Source organism: Triturus cristatus, chromosome 11 (assembly GCF_964204655.1).
Source record: "Triturus cristatus chromosome 11, aTriCri1.1, whole genome shotgun sequence".
NCBI lineage: Eukaryota > Metazoa > Chordata > Amphibia > Caudata > Salamandridae > Triturus > Triturus cristatus.
The window spans coordinates 879741067-879757449 of record NC_140594.1 but is presented as its reverse complement, the minus strand read 5'-3'; positions in this window follow the sequence as shown (position 1 = coordinate 879757449).

Genomic DNA, 16383 nt, shown 5'->3' with positions numbered 1-16383 from the left:
AGTCAAACCGTACATTATTGTCTTCAGCTGTTTCCAAAAAACATTTTTGTGTAGAGAGCTAAGGCATCGAGCTTAGACAAACTCCAATTGCTTCTGCTGTAGTCAAATCAAAGCTCCTGCATCAGTGAATTGCACAATATATGTTACAGTTCTATGTGACCTACAGAATAGCTATTAGACATGAATAAGTACATTGTATATTGAAAATAAAGGTAGTTTACGGTTACCACACTGTGCCAACCAGTTCCTAAACAAAGTCGTCTTTTTACATTTTTATCGTGAGGTTCTGAGCAAAAGGCTGACTTTGAGTAAAATTGTGTGAAAGGGCTTTGTAAATAACAAGCAGGCAGAGAGGTGTGTGCCTAAAGAATATACGTGGTTTCTAAATGGGTGTTGGGTTTAGGTTAATTTTGGAAGTAAATAGAGTATTTGCATAGGCCATACATCACCGATTCCTGGTTAGACTGGAGGCATAAGGGGGAATAATGAGGATAGAGTTCAAATGTCTGAGTATACTTAGAAAGTTATTATATCAAAGTAGTAGGATTGAAGTGTATTATAAAAAATGTAAAGGAAAAAGTAAAAAAAGATGGAAAAAAATCCATTCAAGAATAATGTGAGTTTCTTACAAGTCTTGGAGATTCCAGTTCAGAAGTTCTTCAGCTGCTTGAGATGCATAATGTTCCAAAAGGCTATTGTTGCCATCATGTGAGAAAAGCGAAGCAATCCAATTCATATCCTCGAAGGGACAGTAATGTTCCTCGAATGTTGGAGCGGTAATTTGAGTGGACAGGCAATCGGCTATGTTGTGAAAGGTCGCACGTTGCAGGAGATCTTTCGCGGCTGCGCAGAAATCCCATTGCGCTGCGATTCATTTTTGCATTGCATTTGCCATTGCTCCGCTGCCAGAACAATCACATTCATGGTTTTCAAGATACTCCATTACCTGCTGGATATCTGGAGCGATTGTTGACATGTTGGCAAGGCATACATCCATTTGCCAATCGAATGGGCAAGTTTTGCAATCAAACGATGGTTGTACGCATATTGTATAAGTGTAGATAAATGTTATGTTGTAGCTAGCTCCGATAATAGATAGAGGCAGCCGGCCGATAAATTTGTCCGTTTTTTTACAGTATTGATGTAGCTTGGCGTAGAGGCGTATTCTGTCGGACATAGTTGTTACCATAGAGAGCGTAGCCATTTCTAGAAGGAGAATTAGTTGTAGGATGGCCGCAAAGAGGGTGAGAATTATGGGCACTGCTCCTGTTATTCCAGAGATGATCGAGAGATTGTCTGAATGTAGTCTGGTATTAAAAGAAGAACAGTTTAAAAGCGTGTTAGAAGGCTGTAGGAGACCGTGTTAAAAAAGTGTGCCAGGCCTTGAGTGTGACATGTGTTGAAAATTGTGTAACAATTAGGCCTGGGCGAAGCACTACGCTACGCTCGCGTAGTTTGCGAAGTTCGCGCTACTTCGCGCTACGCGAACTGCACGTAGCACAGTGCGAACACGCGTAGCGTAGTGTTGCGTAGTGCTGCGGTCATTTTTTGCTTGCTCGCGGTCCTCAACGTCAAGTTGGCGACCGCGAGCAAGCAAAATGACATCCTGGCGAGACTTTTTCCTTGTTCGCGATCGCGAGCATGGAAAATAAACCTCCCGGCGAGATTCCCAACGCGAGAAGGTCAGGTTTCTCATTGCGAGGGGTCGCGTATGCTCGCGACCGCTCGCGATGAGAAACTACCAGTTCGCGTTGTGAAAGCTGCAGCTCGAGTAAAAATCTACTCGAGCAGCAGAAAACTACAGCTCGCACTGTGCAAGATGCCATTTTCAATGATTGCACAGTGCCGGTTGCTTGTCCGCACTGTGCAATCATTGAAAACAACATCTTGCACAGTGCGAACATGTTACTTCGCAGTTCGCGAAGTGCTACGCGTAGCTCGCGTAGTGCGAACTTCACTTTGCGTAGCTTCGCGAAGTGCTACTTCGCGAACTACGCCCACCCTTAGTAACAATTCACAAAGTGTAATTGGTGGTTCGTATTTAAAAGGGAGTGTATTTTATTTGAAGTTCGTGGTATCTGCAGTCGATAAATTTGTTTTGCAGAAGTGAGGGAGACTTCTGTTCTGAACAAAGGTGCTTTTACTTTGGTTTGTTTCTTGAAATGTGTTTTCAAACTAGGAATTGAAGGCCAAGTTGAAGTTTGGGAGTTAGTTTGTGTGGGTGGGAATAGATATTGGCACACGAAGTTACTGTGTTTGAAACAGTAAGGACATGCGGTATGCCAGCTCATATTCCGTAGGAGTGTATGTTATTGAGAAGCAGATAACTGTCGTTAGAAAGCTGTGTGAATGTTGGTGTGATTGTGGGAGTTGGCGTCCTTTTAAGAAAGGATGCAAGATTGGTGGCTGTAAGCTTAGAAGCGCCGTGTAGTTGGACATTCTTGGATAGTAATGAATGACTGCCATTGTGGTCGCACTATTCACCTGTGAGAAAAACTTTTGTATGCTCTTTAAGACAGCGATATGTAAATGGAATAAGCCACTGCTCGTGAATAAACGCACTACCTTATAAAATGACATTCAACATGACAAACAACATGTGCACGTAGCAGACTCAATGACACTACATACTGTGGGAACCGTGGCTAGCCATGTATACAAACTAAACATGGCATGGCACCTCTGCCTCACTATGCAGAATGCAAGGAGACATGAGAGCAAAGTATGTGCGAAGATGGCAAGTAATTCTCGATTATAAAAGTATACAATGCAAAGTCTTGAGGGGATGTGCCGGACAGACTTGAGCATGCAGAGTACAGACATTTACATGTCAACATACACTGATGGTCTATTGAGTGAAGTGGACAGTGGACGCAACCATGGTAGTACAGTCAGTAGGGAAGATTACGGAATGGTAGCGCGTACGTGCCTCTCCCCCCACCCAAATGTTTAGGGAAGTGGGCTGGCTCGCCGTACGCAAGGCTACCATAGGGGTATGAATAAAAGGCACGTTTCTTTGGGTGTGGTTCTCTTCCGGAATGGCAAACGTGTCTGCCAGGTCTGCGCAGCTTACACCGCTACGAGGATGACGCTGTGAGCGAAGGTGGGTGCGTGAATGATGCTCTCAGCCTGCTGGTACTCAGAAACCGTCATGGCCGCTGTGCCGCATATATGCCCCACAGTTCACCTTTCGACACCGCTGTATGTGAAAGAGGACCAACCACGTGCCGGCGGAAGGTCCTGGGCTGAGGTCTGCGAGCTCGGAAGGCTCCTGAGATTAACGCTGGCTACCGCGTCACAGGCACACAGAGCCCAGCCTGAGGCCCAGGAGCGTGGAGTGCTCTGTATAATAGTAACACAGTAGTCCGACAGGTACCGACAGTGGAACGGTGTTTTGATACCATAGTGGACGATGTTAGAACTGTATCTGAGAGTGGAGATGAAGGTACTCCCTTCGACGAGCTGCAACCAACTCTGGGTCCCAACAGTGGAACGGTGTCTTGATCCTATAATGATGATGTCCGATATTACCTGCTGCTGAGTTTTCAGAGAACTCCCTCCGTTGAGGTGCATCAGACTCTGTGTTTCCATAGCTAATTGCTGCACATGATTATTGGGCTTGGTTGACTGCAGTCGGTGGAGTACACCGTGGTACAGCAGGTCGGAACAGTGAAATGGGGTCTTGATTCTATGATTGAGGATGTCAGAAGTTAAAGTCTGTGATGATTTCGGTGTACCCCCTACGATGAGGTGCAACCAACTCTAGGTCCGAACAGTGGAACGTGTCTTGATCCCACAATGGACGATGTTAGAACTGCATCTGTGAGTGGAGATGGAGGTACTCCCTTTGACCAGCTGCAACCAACTCTGAGTCCCAACAGTGGAACGGTGTCTTGATGCCATAATGGATAATGTTAGAACTGCATCTGAGAGTGGAGATGAAGGTACTCCCTTTGACCAGGTGTAACCAACTCTAGGTTGCAACAGTGGAGCGGTGTCTTGATTCCACAATGGAAGATGTCCGATATTACATTCTGCTTCATTTTTACAGAACTCCTTCCGTTGAGGTGGATTAGACTCTGTGCTTCTGTAGGTAACTGCTGCACATGATTATAAGGCGGCATGGTTTATTGCAGTTGCTGGAGTACACAGTGGTACAGCATGTTCGAACAGTGAAACAAGGTCTTAATTCTATGATTGAGGATGTCAGAAGTTAAAGTGTGTGATGATTTTTGTGTATAGCTTCTGATGAGGCACAACCAACTCTAGGTACCAACAGTGGAATGGTGTCTTGATCACACAATGGACAATGTCCGATATTACCTGTTGCAGGTTTTTCACAGAACTCCGTCTGTTGAGGTGCATCAGAGTCTGTGCTTCTGTAGTTAAGTGCTGCACATGGTTATTGGGCTTAGTTGACTGGTATTGCTGGAATACACCGCAGTAGAGCAGGTCCAAACAGTGAAATGGGGTCCTAATTATATGATTGAGGATGCTAGAAGTTACAGTTTGTGATGATTTCTGTGCACCCCCTCCGATGAGGTGCAAGCAACTCTAGGTCCCAACAGTGGAATGGTGTGTTGATCCCACAATGGATGATGTTAGAACTGTATCTGAGAGTGGAGATGGAGGTATTCTCTTCTACCAGCTGCAACCAACTCTAGGTTCCAAAAGTAGAACGGTGTGTTGACTCCACCATGGACGATATTAGAACTGTATTTGAGAGTGGAGATGAAGGTACTCTCTTCGATCAGGTTCATCCAACTTTAGCTCCCAACTGTGGAACGGTGTCTTGATCCCACAATGGATGATGTACTATATTACCTGCTGCTTGCTTTTTTCAGAAGTTCGTGTGTTGAGGTGCATCACAGTCTGTGATTCGATAGCTAACGGCTGCACATGATTATTGGGCTTGGTGGACAGTAGTCGGTGGAGTATACTGTGGTACAGCAGGTGCTAACAGTGAAATGGGGTCCTGATTCGATGATTGAGGATGTCATAAGTTAAAGTCTGTGATGATTTTTGTGTACCCCCTCTGATCAGGTGCAACCAACTCCGTGCTTCCGAATCCAACGGTATGTGGCTGTGAGTTGTGAATGACCACTGGATTTGGTGTAGACTGCAGTTCGCAGGGTTCACAATTTAGATTGCGTGGTGATTTTTTAATGACAGAATCCAGTAGTTAAGTCATTAGAACATCTTTTGAAACATACACAATATTGTTTTAGTATACTTGCTTCAAGAAGTTTATATATATCAGTTATAGGTTTAGTGAAATGACCACATTTATCTTGGAAGTCCAAAGGAACAGTAAATAGTGTAGACTGTGGAGAGATGAAATCCCAATTCAAATTGTTTTGATTTATTCATTGTAGAGTTCTCTGTAATTTATGTTGTTTTATTTTGTAAAGAGGGAGTGAGAAAAAGTATTGATGGTTGTGTGTGTGAGTACTGCTTTTAATTAACAATGCAGACAGTAGTGTTCACAATTCAGATTGAGTTGCTATTGTAGATGATGCAGTCCTGTAAGAGAAGAGATTGCTGTAGTGTGCTCTGTCTGCACCACTCATACACATCATTGCAAGCTCCGCACACGTTTTCTTTGCTTCGTCTATTGCAAACTGTAGAGGTCAAGTCAATGCTACATGACTGTGGGCCCTTGCTGAACGCTCTCTCTGGCCTATACTGCAGACTTCAATGTTCACATTTGACATTGAGTCGGTATTGTAGATGATGCAGTCCTGTAGGAAAAGACATTTCTCCAGTGTGCTCTGTCTGCACTACTCATACACATCATTGCGGGCTCAACACACTTTTTTTTGCTTCGTGCATTGCAAACCGTAGAGCTCAAGTCAATGCCACGTGGCTGTGGGCCCTTGCTGAACGCCCTCTCTGGCCTATACTGCAGACTTCAGTGTCCACATTTGACATTGAGTCGGTATTATAGATGATGCAGTCCTGTAGGAAAAGACATAGCTCCAGTGCGCCACTGAAATGCATCATTGCAGGATCTGCACACATTTAGTTTGTGTATTGCAAACTGTAGAGCTCAAGTGAATGCCATGTGGCCGTGGGCCCTTGTGACCGCTCACTCTGGCCTACACTGCAGACAGCAGTGTTCACAATTGAGATTGATCCGCTATTGTAGATGAGGTAGTCCTGTAGGAAAAGACATTGCTCCAGTGTGTACTGTCTGCACCATGCATATGTATCATTGCAGGCTTTGCACACTCTTTTTTGTTGCTTCGCTGACGACAAACTGGGTAGGTGAAGTCACTTTACGTATCTGTGGGTCCTTTGTGACCACTCTCTATGGCCTACACTGCAGACAGCAGTGTTCATAATTCAGATTGAGTCGGTATTGCAGATGATGCAGTGTTGATGGCAACAGATATTGCTCCTAGTACGGCCTGTCTACAGCACGCATTATCAGTGACTGTGCACATGCTGAATGGTTTTGATGTGGTTATGTGAGTGCACTAGAACTGTTGGAGCGTTTATGATATACATTTTTTGTGTATTATTTCAGATCTATTAATTGTGTGTCAGTATACCACAAGTTGTTGTTCTTTTACGATGGAATTATTTCTGTAGTATTTCACATCTACTGTCCCTACCTTACTGCAGCATACATTATTGATTGTTTTAATATTGAATCTCTGTGTGTGATCCAATGATTACTGTTGTAGTTGATGCTAGCAGCAACCGTTGTCTGAAGGCTGGTTTAGACTTACCACACACACATCCAGCACAAACGTCACTGGATATGTCACCATGGTAATAAAAAGGAGTTGAGCGTACGTGCCCGTATCCACTTCCACTATCTATCTGTGTCCGTGTGTTCATTATCTATGCATGATACTGTCTCTGGGCCGTACTATATTACGTTGTGTTGTGGACAGCGTATGCAACCATGTTACCTGTGGTATTGGAGAAAATTTTGGTAAGGTAACTTTTAGGTGTATGGGTATCATAGGTGGAAGGCTACTTTACAGGACATGAATATTGATGAAAATGATGGTTGCATGTTGTGTGTAGTGTAAGATATGTGTATATTGCAAAAAGTTTTGAACAAAGCTCTCTAAGCAGAAGAGGTGTGTCTCATGAAATGCAGTACAGATATTGACTAAAATGGGTGGCGTTTTCGAACTGTTACAATGGGAAATGTTCTGAACTAATGAAATGCTTTTTTTTATGGTTACATTGCAATCGCGCAGCCAGTGCGCAATGAGACCGCACCCGATGTGATTTTGAGAAAATATATTTATTATAATATAAGTTTATTAGAGTTAGAAATATATAACTGTTTAAAATATTTGTAATTATCGCTTGCTCTCATATACACTTTAAAACATTTTAGATATAGTTTTGAGACAAAAAAATTAGGGAATGGCGTATGCGGCGCGACATTGTACGTCTATGACGTAACACAGGGCGTGGCAGCGTGCACTCGTCGCATACGCAACATGCAGAGGGCGCGACCCTATACGTACATGACGTAACGCGCGGCTTAGTAGTGCGTACCCGTCGCATACCAAAGTAGCAGCTGGTGCAACCTCATATGTACATGTTGTTACGCAGGACGCGATGCCACAAACCCGTCAGATACGAAATGCGCATCATTTAAATGTGGTGGATAGGATTTGCGTGTTGATCGAGCTTGGTAGACTACCGGCACGAGCCTGTAGTTTTCTAAAAAAAAAAAAAAAAAGATATACATATTTTGTGGGGAAGATATACAAGATTATATACATTGAAAAGTTTAAAAAAAGGATGCTAGAGCTGCAAAAAATATAGGTTTTATAAATATTAAAATATGAAATTAAACATTTAAAAAACCTTCGAAATTCACTGAAAAAACCATAGGTTTTACAGACGTTATAGTTAGGAATTAGCATTTAAAAAACCTTAGAAATTCACTGAAAAAAACATAGGTTTCAGGGACGTTATAGTTAGTTGGACATTTGACTCATATAAAACCAGAGAAATTCAAATGTTATAGTTAGTTGAGCTAACTATAACTCGCGCGCCTGCAATGCACTGCTGATGACGTCACATATTACATCACTCATGACATCACTCATGACATCACTGATGACATCTCAAATGACATCACTGATGACATCACTGATGACATCATCCACATTTACATGATAGTCTGAGACACATCTTCACAATGTAATATAACCTTTGATAGACGCACTCTAAAATACAGACTACCGTTTTGAAAAGCATAGACACACCAATACCAGATACTAGATATCCATCCACTGATTCCTATCTATATATTGTGAGCCAGATATACACTGATACAGTCACTTATACACGGTGTCACTCATCATTACATCAGTATAATATCCACTCATACACGTATATATACATTTACACAGTGCTACTGATCCATAGAGTTACTCACACATCTATTCAGTCAGGCCAAAAATCAATCATACACCCATGTACTCACCTATGCAGATATATACACAACACCTGCCTTATTTATAGACTCATCACTTTCCTTATTTATATAGATACTATCACATACTTACTCTCTTATACAATCAGTAATACATGTACACATTCGTGTATGTAGACACTCTTGCAATCACTGTCTTTCACGTAGTCAATTATACACCCCAACCCTCACATATAGTGTGTAAAAACATATATAGTTACTCACATATATACAACTGAGACATCAATTCACTAATGAACACACCTGTTCACACAAACAGCTATCTTTAAAGCCCTTCTGAGATGCACTTTTGAATCTATAGAACCAGTGAATCGGCCATTCAGACATGTTTGCACAGAGTCAGACACCACCCACACACCCACATAGACAGTCAGACCCCCATACAGATACTCATACAATCAATGAAAAACACATATACATACTGATGTAGCTACTCACCAAGCCATGCACCTGCTTACACACCAAGTGAGAGACTAAGAGCGACATTCACACAGTCTAGTCACTATTCCATGCATTCAGTAACATACATTCAATCAGTGACTTATAGAGCCAGTCATGCAGCTACTAAATAATGTATTCAGACACTTTTACATCGACTTATTCTTGAATAGACCTTGGCATAGATATATATGAACAATATTTAAACTTTACAGAAACACACATTCACTGGATTATGTCATCAGTGATGTCATCAGTGATGTCATTTGAGATGCCATCAGTGATGTCATGAGTGATGTCACTGACCATGTCATGAGTGATGTAATATGTGATGTCATCAGCAGGGCATTGCAGGCGCACGAGTTATAACCTTTGATACACCCACTCTAAATTACAAAATCCAAACGAAGTTTGCTACGGGAGGGCAGGAGACTCCTGCCTTCTCATAGCAAACAACAGTGTCCTGGGGGTGGGCACCCCAGGACACTGCAGGAGCCGGCCCTGGGGGGTGGCGGTCCCCAGGGCCCTCGAGGGCTCCAGGAGGGGGGCCACGCAGCCCCTCTCCCTCAATAAATAAAGCCCCGGGGTGGTGGTCCCCGGGGCTAGGGAGGGGCCGATCAGCCCCCCCACCATATTTATTTTCTGGCCCTGGGGGGTAGCGGTCCCCGGGGCCCCCAATTAATTTTTACGGATTTTGCCCCCGGGATTTGGCCCCCCCGGGGGCTAATTATTAAGGAAGCACGGAAGCCCGCGCTTCGTTTATTTTTTTTTTTTACGGCGGGATCTACAGACCCTTCGCGCATTTTGCCGTTTGAAAAAAAAAAAAGGGGTCCTGGGAGTCCTTCTGGGACCCCCTAAGCAAGTCTAGAGGGTCAGAGTATTTCTACCCTGCCCCCTTTATATCTTTTACACACTTATTTCCCTTACTTCTTCAGCCTCGCTTCTACCGAGGCACAAAATGGCTGCCAACAGTTCTTGGTTTCGAATGTTGACAGCCACTTGACAGCCAATTAGCATTCAGCGCGTGATCGGGAGGGTGCGCGCACGACGCGCAGAGGGTGCGTTCAGGGTGCGCATAGGGTGCGCGGATCCTCCGAGGCCATAGATATATATGTAATTTTCTCAGAAACTACTCAACAGATTAACACCATTTAAGCAAAAGGCACGAGTCTGAACTGAGGACTACCTTTTTGCCAAATTTGGTGTCATTCCGTTCTATGGGAAAATGTATGGGGAAAACGAGTTTTGGGACCCCCTTTTTTCTCGGCCCCCGCTTGACGAATCACCCCGAAACTTTCAGGATAGGAGCGGACCGGAGCTGGCCAAAAGTTTGGAAAATTTTGCGAAGATTCATCAACCGGCGTCAGACTTATTGGGAATAGAATGTTGCGGATTTTCTATGGAAAATAGGTCCTAACTACTGGAGACCGCCAGTAGGTAATATATATATATATATATATATATATATATATATATATTTTCAGTGAAAAAACCATAGGTTTCACACATGTTATAGTTAGCTGGACATTTTACTCGTAAAAAACCATTGAAATTCCCCCGTTATAGTTAGTGCAGGCAACTATAACTCACGCGACCGCAATCCTCTGCTGATGCTAATACTGTATATAGACACTTATTTGCCCATGTCTTCTTCCATTAAATTTTAGCTATACATATATTACAAATATTTTTTTTTCATAAAGACACATATGTCATCAGCAGAGGATTGCGGTCGCGTGAGTTATAGTTGCCTGCACTAACTATAACAGGGGAATTTCAATGGTTTTTTACGAGTAAAATGTCCAGCTAACTATAACATGTGTGAAACCTATGGTTTTTTCACTGAATTTGCAAGGTTTTTTAAATGCTAATTCCTAACTATGACGTGTGTGAAACCTATGGTTTTTTCAGTGAATTTGTACGGTTTTTTAAATGCTAAGTTACTTTACGCCATTCGTGGCGTGCGCGCCCACTTAACGCAGTTCGTTCCGTGCGCGCACAGTGAGCACGCGGTGCGCTTCGCGCACCGCGCGCCCACTTTACGCAGTTAGTGCCGTGCACGCACGGTGGGCACGCGGTGCGCTACGCGCACCGCGTGCCCACGTTACGCTAGATGGGCCATGAACGCATGATGCGCTTCGCGCACCGTGCGCACATGGAGGACATATGATGCGCATCGTTGTGACATGTAATATTTTAGTTTTTCGGGAATGTTTTTTAACCCATGCACAAATGGTGCCCTTCGGGCGCCATTTGCACATGGGGTGGGGAGAGTATGGATAATTTTTTTTAAAAATATTTTTGACCGTACGCGTACGGTAAGCGTAATCGGCGAAATTTGCGAAAAAATTAAAATTCCCTTTTTGGCCTTGGGAGATCTTTGGGGACTCCCTCAACATGGCTAGGTGCTTGGGAGCTGTCTAAACAGCCCCTTTACATGTTTTTGCCCTTTGTTTTTCAACCCCCTCTCAGAGTGCGAGAGAGAAAATGGCGGCCGCAACTTCCTGGTTTCGAGCGATTCGAATGTTTACTAAGATCTAACAGCCAATCAGATTCACGCTCGCGCACGGCACCGTACGCGTACGGTAAGCTTACCGTAAGCGCACCGTAAGCTGCCACAGATATATATATTGATTTAAATGCTATTTTCTCAGGAACTACTGAACAGATTTACAACAGACCTACAAAAGGCACTTCCTTGACCTGAGGACTACCTCTCTGCCACATTTCAAGTAACTCTGTTCAGCCGTTCGGGCTGTAGCTGTGTCTAAAGGTCCTATGGAAAAATGCATGGGAAAAACACGTTTTGGGACCCCCCTTTTTTCTCAGCCCCCGCTTGACGAATCCCCCCGAGACTTTCAGGGTAGGAGCGGAGCGTAGCGCCTCATTAGTTTGGAAAATTTCGCGAGGATTCGTCGACCGGCGCCAAAGTTATTCCAAATAGAATGTTGCGGTTTTCCTATGGAAACAGGGTCCTAACTATAACTACCTACTGGCGACCGCCAGTAGGTAATATATATATATATATATATATATATATATATATATATATATATATATATATATATATATATATATATATGGATGGTTTTAATTCCATTTGGAATTCACATGAAGTAACAAATGCATTAGAAAAGTCACATCTCTGTGGTGAGTACATTGTTTTCTAAACGAATATGTTGTTCTTTATTAGTTATGTTATGTTATGTTATGTTATGTTATGTTAAATGGGACTTTTATAGCGCAACGGCTACTCCAAAGGAGTGTCCCGGCGCTTTTGTGCTCCAGACCAAAGAAAGAGCTGGAAAACATAACAGTAAAAAGAGCAGGGGCCTAAAGAGGGGGCAGATTATCCAGTGAACAGCCAGGTTTTTAAGTCTTTTCTGAAGGCAAGCAGGTTAGCGGTGTTTCGCAAGGACACCGGTAAGGAATTCCATAGCTGCGTAGCAAGAAAGCTAAAGGACCGGCCGCCTAGCCGAGCCCTTTTGATGCGTGGCACCCGAGCCAAAGCCAAAGCTTCTGACCTGAGGGATCGTACAGGTCGATAGAAGTCCAGCCTCCTCTGAAGATATTTGGCACCATTGCCATGCAAGGCCTTATGAGCGAGAGTCATGGCCTTGAAAAGTATCCTCTTCCGCACCGGAAGCCAGTGAAGGGATACGAGGAGATTGGAGGCACTGGTGCGGCGGTGCAGGCCAAAAATTGCACGAGCAGCAGCGTTCTGAGTAACCTGCAAACGCTGGAGGAGGTATTCAGGCAGACCCAGATATAGGACATTTGCATAGTCCAATCTGGACCCTATGAGTGACTGAACAGTGATCCTCCGATGTTCCTCCGAGAGAAGGGGAAAGAACTTGCGCAACATTCTGAGTATCCCAAAGCATGTTCCCGTAAGAGTGGAAACCTGGGATTTGAGCGAGAGCTCGTTGTCAATTTTAACCCCCAGGTTCTTAGCCCACTTAGAGGACTGAGTGGGAGGGAACATGTCAGCAGGCCACCATCCCTGCCAATCTGGTTCTGATGGGCATCCGAAGAATAGTATTCCGGATTTGTCCGAGTTGCATTTGAGGCTGTTGTGTGAAAACCAGCTAAAGACAGCCCCAAGGCACTCGCAGATCCTTTCTCCATCGAACTCTTCGCTCTTACGACAGGTGAATAGAAGCTGGGTGTCGTCAGCATAAGAGACGATCCGGGCCCCATAGGACTCCGCCAGTGTCGCCAGAGGGGTCATAAGGATGTTAAATAGAGTGGGGCTCAGTACAGAGCCCTGAGGCACTCCGACTCCCAATGGCGGCATCTCGGCGGACCCGGGTGGGACCCAGACCGTCTGCCGGCGGTTGGCCAGAAAGGAACGAAACCAGTTGAGCACCGTCCCCCCTAGACCGATGTTATGAAGTCTAGTGAGGAGATCCTCGTGGGGGACGGTGTCAAACGCCGCCGACAGGTCTAACATGACTAACATCACCCTGCCTCCTGTGTCCAGCACCTCCTTCACGATCTCCGAGACTTCCAGGAGCGCCGTCTCGGTGCTTAAGTTGGAACGAAAGCCCGATTGGGATTCATGAAGTAACTCATTAGACTCCAGGAAGTTAGAAAGCACGCTGTGCACGTGTTTCTCCAGGATCTTGGTCAGTGCTGGAAGGAGCGAGATTGGCCTATAATTAGAAGGCGCCTCTGGATCAAGATTGGGCTTCTTGATCAGGGGGATGACCATGGCTTGCTTCCAGGCCTGGGGCAGAAAACCCTGACTCGGGGATAAATTGAGGATAGGATTAGCTATGGGATTAATGACATCTGCCATTTCCGCTAAGAATTTTGCTGGACACGGATCTAATGGTGAGCCTGATTTAAGGTTCCTCATCAAGGCTAAGGATGCGGCAACCGTAAGGGGAGGAAAGTCTAGCAAAGCTGGGCCAGGAGGAGACAGGAAGACTGTCTCCGTCGGCATCGTAGATAAATCATCTAACGCTCTCGACGGGAAAGAATCCTGAATTAGCCTGATTTTGGTGGTGAAGAAATTGGCAATAGTGTTAGCCCAGGTCTCCACCGGGGCACCCTGAGTAGAGGTTGTCCGGGGGCTGGTAAATTCACGTACAATTGAAAAAATCTCCTTACAGGAGTTAGCTGCGTCTTCAATCCTTTTAGCGAAGTAACATTTCTTGCCCTGTAAAATAAGATCGTGGTAGGACTTCATCATGATTTTATAGCGTTGTTTGGCTTCAGGCTCATACTGGACTCTCCACGCCCGCTCAGCAGCTTTACATTGCCTACGAGCGTGGGCTAAATCCTCCGTAAACCAGGGGGCAGAGACCCGCCGGGCAGCAGATCTGGGTGGCTGTGAGGGTGCGAGCTCATTTAGTCTGGCAAGAAGCCAGGATTGTAGGCTCTCCAGATCTTTCTCCAGGTCGCCAGTACAGGAAACAGGGTGATCTGCCAGGGCATGCGTTAGCATGTCTGGGGTCACCCGGTGGAATGCCCTATAGCTGCTGCCCTGCTGCCTCATGACACTGGCCGGAGAGGTCACAGTAGAAGGTATTTCAAAGTGGGCAAGATAATGATCAGACCAGACGACTGGCAGAAGAGTTACAGCCATGATAGGTGTGGTGGAAAACACCTGATCGAGTGTGTGGCCTTTGTTGTGGGTCGGACCAGAAAGATAGGGGGAAAGGCCTAGAGTGGATGCAATATCCAGCAATTTGATGGCGTCCTGGTCATTATGGTCGTCCATATGGAAATTAAAATCTCCCGCCAGTAGGCACAGCTCCGATCTAAGGACAAGGATCGACATGGCCTGCTGGAGATCATCAAGAAAGGATCCCACTGGGCCCGGAGGTCTGTAAACAATCAGACCCTTCAGCGCTTGTTGCGGCGATAGGGAGATGGTAAAGGCTAAAGAGTCCGCCCCTGCGATGGTGTGAGTATGCGTGACCGTGCACGGAAAAGATTTTTTAACAACCAAGGCAACTCCTCCTCCCCTACCCTTGTCTCTGTCCTGTCGATGGATGGTATAGTCCGTGGGGATGGCTGCCACAATGTCCGGGTGGGAGGAATCATTCAGCCATGTTTCAGTAAGCATCAGACAGGTAGGACTGGTCGTTGAGAGGAGATCAAAAATCTCTTGAGTGTGTCGGTGCAACGACCTCGTATTGAGGAGTAAACAAAGGTGTTTTATGCTACACTCCTTAGCAGGGATAGGGGAAGGGAAGGAGCGAACAGGGTGCCAATGGCAAGCAGGGCACGTATGTTTACCCTTATATCGGCCAGGAAAAACCGTGTAACACGACGCATTCCAATTACGCAAAGAGTATAGCTCCTGAGCGGAGTAGGAGAGCATAGGGGCCAGCGGTACCAGCCACGCCAGACGCTTCCGGGACGCTGACGGGCGCAGACGGGCAGGACTCTAGCACGACTCCGGCGCAGGTCCGGCGCATCCGCTGGTCGCGTCCGCTGCGCGGAGCCGTAAGTGCCTGTTTTTATAGTCCTTGTCTATGGCCTCCCCAACCCAGCCCAAACGAAGATGGCCGCCAAAACCGGCGTCCAGCCCTCGGCATCAACACTCAGCCGAGGGTGGGACCGGAGCTGCAGGGAGGGGGGAAAAAAGAGTTTTTAAGCGCTGCTGAGCGCTGGGGGGTCTCTACACACTGCTGCAGGCTAGAAAATACAATTAGCAAGCACAGGTGAAAAAACGAGTAAAATCACGAAAATTAGTTTAAAATTGAAAGAAAAGCAGGAGACCTCCCGGCTTCCGCCTCAGGAGGGGAAAGGTGTGTGCAGAGTCTGATATTACCGCTTTCCAAGTCTCAGGTGCCTTTTATAGTCCTTGTCTATGGCCTCCCCAACCCAGCCCAAACGAAGATGGCCGCCAAAACCGGCGTCCAGCCCTCGGCATCAACACTCAGCCGAGGGTGGGACCGGAGCTGCAGGGAGGGGGGAAAAAAGAGTTTTTAAGCGCTGCTGAGCGCTGGGGGGTCTCTACACACTGCTGCAGGCTAGAAAATACAATTAGCAAGCACAGGTGAAAAAACGAGTAAAATCACGAAAATTAGTTTAAAATTGAAAGAAAAGCAGGAGACCTCCCGGCTTCCGCCTCAGGAGGGGAAAGGTGTGTGCAGAGTCTGATATTACCGCTTTCCAAGTCTCAGGTGCCTTTTATAGTCCTTGTCTATGGCCTCCCCAACCCAGCCCAAACGAAGATGGCCGCCAAAACCGGCGTCCAGCCCTCGGCATCAACACTCAGCCGAGGGTGGGACCGGAGCTGCAGGGAGGGGGGAAAAAAGAGTTTTTAAGCGCTGCTGAGCGCTGGGGGGTCTCTACACACTGCTGCAGGCTAGAAAATACAATTAGCAAGCACAGGTGAAAAAACGAGTAAAATCACGAAAATTAGTTTAAAATTGAAAGAAAAGCAGGAGACCTCCCGGCTTCCGCCTCAGGAGGGGAAAGGTGTGTGCAGAGTCTGATATTATTAGTCACAC